We start from the raw sequence: 6433 nt of genomic DNA on the forward strand, positions 1-6433 counted from the left end.
CAAAGGGATTAGCAGCAAGCGCTGTGTAAGCAAGTGCCTATTTGTCATCCCCTTAATCTTTACTGTCCATCTAGGGGTGGATCAATCAGTCACACTCAGTAGCATTAGCTCCATTCACAACCAGTGTGGAGAGAATGAACAAACAAAAGGATTGGGGTTGAGTCATAACTCTCCAACTATCTCTCTCTTGTTCTCATCTCTTCTCTTTTGAGGTTTCCCCACAAAACTGCTTGACTTCAAGACTTTGGATAGCATCACACCTCCATAATTGACAGTGGCTAGCTATTGAATGATTATTTTAGCTTTCTTTTTTTTTTATCGGGTGACTTGTATACAAGTGGTTTCTAAGTTTCAGCAATCAATATTGATTTCATGGGTCAACACCTGTTTCTGTTATGATCAGTGATCCATAAGGACATTACTTACTTTTGACTACACATAACACCAGATATGAAGGAATGCTAACATCAATCTATATCTACAATTTTTTATGTGTAACTAAGTCTCTTCATATGAAAATCATATTTCTTTTCGACAGTATAGTGAACATCTGCTAGGGGATTCTTCCCTAAAGTTTTGTAGTATTTCATCATTGTTTAATCCTCAACTGTCCAACAGTAACGATAAAGCAATGCTAATCTGTTCTGGCTCCAGTTAGCCAAATCTGCTGGATTTAAATCTTGTCCTTACTCAAAAAATGATGTCCAGTAATGTGTCCAACAATGATTGACTGTGGCATGTTTACCTATGAGGACAATGAAATTCAAACAACATGCCTATGATGTCATGATGTTTATTCAACATCACTGTTTTAGGTTAAAATTTATATGAAGTTATAAGGGAAAGTATGTTTTATTGCTGATATTGGTCACCTCTTCTAAGTTTATATATATATAATTGTAATCAGTAACAGTTACTGAGAAAAAATGTGTAATTAAATTACAGTTACTTATGAAAAGGTTAATGATTACAAAGGGGGTTCTGAATATTTTCTTACACACACAGACACACGCACGCACGCACACACACACATATATAATTGATTTCTTTCCCAAATTACACTGGCTGCTCTAAAATATGATACGGCAATGTTTAGGTGAGTCTAGGACACAGAATAGGACACATGCTTATTTGATAACTGTTTTATTTCCTATTTGGGATTACGTATATGCTTTATTTTATCAAATTAACTGTTTTTCCAAGGCATTGTTTCCTGTCATAGCTATGCAAAGATTTGATTTCAAAAACAGTATCATAGCTATTAAAACATTTCATGTTGTGATTTTAAATCTGTATTTAACCTAAAAACAATCTCAAAGTAAAAAGAGGCGCTAAAGCCTGATTTTGCAGTGGCTGTGCTGTAAAATTTAATTATTATAATCTTAATTCAAGTGATGAAGGATTTGGAAATACTTACAGTAATCAGTAGAGTATACTGTAGAAAAGTAATCAAATGTAATTTGTTACATTACTTGAATTACATGAATCGAAATATTTACACTATTTATTGCATTTTAAATAGCTTGTAATCTGTATCCAAAGTCACCTTCCCAACACACTGCAGAAATCTGCCCATTTCTCTTCACGAGTCACACTACAGCGGATACATTATTCACCAGATTGTATTTGTATGCATTGCAGACCCAACATCTACTCTCAGATCAACTAATGTGAACTCTCTCTGACTTCCAGAGCACAAACACACATCTCCGTCCGCTCCTGCACCCCACGAGCGTCCACCAGCACCCATTTCAAATCAGCTAAGCGGCTTAACCTACCATAAAACGTGTCCTCTCAAGATAACAAAGACCTCGAATGAAATGAGGGGGAGCAGGGAAAGAAAACAATTAGCCGCTTGTGAGTCTGTGGGAGCCGCGAGGGACCCGACAACGACCATATGGTGGCTGCTCTCTGGATCTAGCTCTGCCTAATTAGTGACCCCAGTGTGATTTACTGGTAATTAGAGGGCTGAAGTCAGTGATTTGCTTTTTTCTTTTGATTTGTGTATCTATCTTATTAAAGTCTTAAGCAGTGCAAGGTCACACACAGAAGCCAGACAGCAACACATGCCATCTTAAACCCGGTTCTCGTGTCTCTATCATTGATCGCTCATGAACCACAATCATGTGACCTTTTAATTGCAAAAAGCTTTGTTTTGATTGAATGCAAAGCAAGCCTTATCTTGAGTCGGTTCTCTAATTGGTTTGTTTAAACTCAACCGATGAATGAGCAGCAGACAGCATGCAGTCTGATGAGGAGATGATCTCTTTGAACCAAGAATCCTCCTTAATGCTCGGCTGGCATTAAACTGGTGTCTTAGTCCCGCTGACAGAGGCCTCTCTGTTGACCTAAACGAGTGTGTAAAAAGATTACGGCCCCTCAAGTAGGCTGGGGTCTTCTTGAGGAGTAGACGGAGCCGTTTGAACTCTGAACTGGAGACTGTAATTCCGTTCTATTGCATGAAGATCTTGAAACGCAGACCTGTGTGAACAAGAATGCCTGTGTATTTGTGATTTGCATATTGTCATATTTGGCATAAGTTAGGTGTGTGCTTGAGTGTGTTTGGCAGGTGTGGGTTGATTTTGATTATAAGAGCAACTGTCTTGGGTGAGTTTCAGCTGAATGAATTGACAGTGTTGCCAAAATCCCACATGTTTACTAGACAGTGCTGTTTTGCGTGCAAATGAAAAATGTTTGACTATGGAATGGTTTGTAATAAAATTTTTACATGGTTCAGAGGTTTTCATTTCTTAAAGAAGAGATTTTACGTTACTGAAGGTAATATTAACAGTACAGTGTTTTGTGAATGTAATGTATTTTGTGAATGTAGTCACAACATAAATGCTTTTGTTAGAGTGACTTGTTTTCACAATACAGCATTGAGAGCGTAGAAAAAAATTAAGTATGTTATTAAATATACAAACATTTAATCTGGGGGTTTCCCTGCTATTTAATTACATAAAACAGAAAACTGATACTAAACATTTTCAAGTGATCCGATTTTTTTTTCTCCACTGGTTCCTCATCTTCACCTTACAAAAGTATAAATAATAAATACATTCTTATTCTTCATAAATAGTGGATGTGAGTGAAATCACTACATAAGATCCCCTGATATACATTAACAGACAAGAAAAAAAAATGAAAAAAGTGCTTTATAAAAAAAGAGAAAGAGACAGATTTTATTTTATTTAAAAAATAAAATATATTTAATATAAAAAAATATAAATATTTTATTTTATTTTATTTTAAAAATAAAATAATAAAATAAAACAAACAAACAACAAATAACAATAAATACAAAACAAAATAAAACTAAAATCAACAATAAAATCAACAAACAATACAATTAACAAACAAACAAACAATAAATAAATAAACTCTGCTACTCCACATAGGACAAGTAATTTGGAAAGCAAAATAAACAAACTAAAACTAAACAAAATTTCGCGACCCTACAAAAGACTAAACTAAAACAAAAAACAAAAGAAAACAAAACACAAAAAACAAAAAAAACTAAACAAAACCAAAAAAATAGGACAAGAGCTTTGGAAAATGGATTAAAAATGCAAAACAAACAAACAATGAAATTGGCCACTCTATAGGACAAGTGATTTGGAAAACAAACAAACAAGCAAACAAAAAATTCACGACCCTACAAAAGACAACTGATTGGAAAAAAAACGAAACGAAACTAAAACAAACAATAAATAAAATAATTTATTAACTAAAAAATATGAGACCCAAGCAATATGGAAAACAAAACAAAACAAAAAATTCATGACCCTACAGAGGACAAGCATTTTGGAAAATGGATGTAAAATAAAATAAAATCAAACAAAATAAAATAAATACTGCAGGCCTAGGACAAGTGATTTGGTAAACAAAACAGCAAACAAAACAGACATATATATAGATATATATAATCCGTTAGTTTTACAAATGTTTCTAATTACAAAACAGTTGAAAAAAAACAATGGGAGGGACGCTTTTCTTTTTGTCTTTGACCTGCTGATCTCGAATGGCAGTGTTAACCTGACCTAAGCATCCACTTCATTGTGTCTTGTTGGTTTGCTTTTATTTGTTTTCAGACAGCGTGTTGCATGAGAGAGCGAGAGCTGAAAACAGGAGTGTCACAACATGTGACTGTGAGCTTCCAGAAGAAAAGCTCGGCGTATGACACATTCCTGCGGATGTCATGCGTGAGTGGCACACCTGAGCTGCGATTATGTAACTAGCAGGTGGCAATAACGCATAATGTCCCTAATGGCTTTTTAGGACAAGACTTGCTTAGATGAGCAGAGCAGAGATTACCATAAAACAGAGATTAGATTGGCCTAAAAATAGCAGGAATATTATACACTATGACTGAAAAGGTTTATCAGTAACCCTCTATACAACCCATATGGGGATTGTAAATAAATAAATAAACATTTCTTTCTTTCTTTCTTTCTTTCTTTCTTTTCTTGCCTTATAAAGTACATTTTAATTTTTGTTATTTTATTTTTTCTAGTTAGCCATAACCCAAAATATAAAACTATTTTTAAAATATAAAAAGTATAACGTATAAAATAAAAAATTATAATATCCTAAAATTACTAATAATACAATAGTTTAAAATTGTAAAATAATTCAGTTAAAATGTATTTATTTTTATTTACTCTTTAATTATTATAAAAAACATTCACATAAACAGCATATATTTTGGCAAGATGATGATGTTTGTTTGTTTGTTATTTTATTTTATTTTAATGCTTCTGTATCGGAAACTATTGTAGTTAGCCATAACAACAACAACAACAACAAAAAAACATTTTAATAATATAAACAATTAGAACTAATATAAAATATGAAAATTATACTAATAATTACTATTAATAAAATAATATAAAATTATAAAATAACTCAAATAAAATTACCTGTAAATCTATAACTTTAAATTAGATATCAGATATTCAGATTATTGCTATTCAGATTAAATCATACTTGTTTAGCTGTGAACACAAGACATACACTGATGGCACTGGCGTTTCATGTTGCCGGGTTTAGTGTAGTGGAGCGGTCATGGGGCACATTTAAGGCGTTTAGAGTCTGATCTGTGCAGTGCTGACTGTGTAACTCAGCAGCTGTTACATAACCATATGCTGAACTTCTCTCGTCTGCGACCAGACCACGAACGCCACAGATTAGCTGCAGCACAACACATTACAAATACTTCTATAGCCACTGTGACAAACCAATCAGCTGACTTAAAGTGATAGCCAAACAACTGGGGGAATAGGGAAATTAACATATTTTAAAATGTCTTTTGTTTTTAGTGCTTTGAAGTACACTCTAAAAATGCTGGCTTGTTTCAACCCAACTTTGGGTCAAATATGGACTAACCCAACTTTGGGGTTCAAAATTGTATGTAAACATTTAACCCAACAGCTGGGTTAGTCCATATTTGACCCAACAATGGGGAAATCTATTTATGTAGAAACATTTTTGGTATTAACTTTACCTACACTGTAAAAAGAAATGTCAATTTTAATAGAGAAAAAAATGAAGTTATCCTAAGTTAAGTTATCCTACAAGGTACAGTAAAAATTCATGTGAGTTTGATGAAAAAATAAAGATAAAAACATTAAGGAGAAAGATATATTTATATATTATGTTTATATGATGCATTTTAAAAAATAGTGTTTTGTTTGCTTGTTTGTTTGTTTGTTTTTATCAGTTATGTACGATTTGGTGTATTATATTATATTAATATGGTACATTTTACAAGGCATTATGCATACCTTTATGGAAAAATATTGTAGAAAATAGTGGGAAAATTGTTGTTTCTTTTACAATGTACAATGGAGTGTTTGTTTTAAAAAAATTTTTATTTTTGTTATCAGTTAAATCAGAGTATTTTATGTTTGTGTTTATGTTTAGTTTTTTGTATCATGCACTCTAAAAAAAGATGGTTCTTTAAAGGTTCTTTTCATGCAGTAATGGTTTTATTTAGAACCATAGCATTCTAAAGAAACCTTTTATGCTGAAATGATTCTTTGTGTTAGAGTTTAGGGTTCTTTGTTCCCGCCCTTTTGTTTTTCAAATCTGAAACCGACAAAGCTCCTCATTACTGATTTTCTGGAGTTCAGTGATTCAGCTACACAGACTGTCAACACACTCTCAACAGGTAAATGATTTCATTCTTAAATTTAAATACGAAATTAACTTTAAAATTGTAACTGGTTTCCAAACAAACATGTTCTTATCTCTTTTTTTTAGTTTTTGTCACATATAAGTGTGTGCAGTTCTGCTAAGCTGTGGAAACTTCTCTCCTCTTCTCCACAAAGTAAGTAAAAGAGACAATGAATTTATAATTCATATTGTTAGATTTTTTTTATTATTACTTGGGTTTATGTATAAACATACCCAGTCACAAAAAATATTAAAACTA

This window comes from Sinocyclocheilus rhinocerous, unplaced genomic scaffold (genome assembly GCF_001515625.1).
Source record: "Sinocyclocheilus rhinocerous isolate Xijiao unplaced genomic scaffold, SAMN03320098_v1.1 scaffold872, whole genome shotgun sequence".
Lineage (NCBI taxonomy): Eukaryota > Metazoa > Chordata > Actinopteri > Cypriniformes > Cyprinidae > Sinocyclocheilus > Sinocyclocheilus rhinocerous.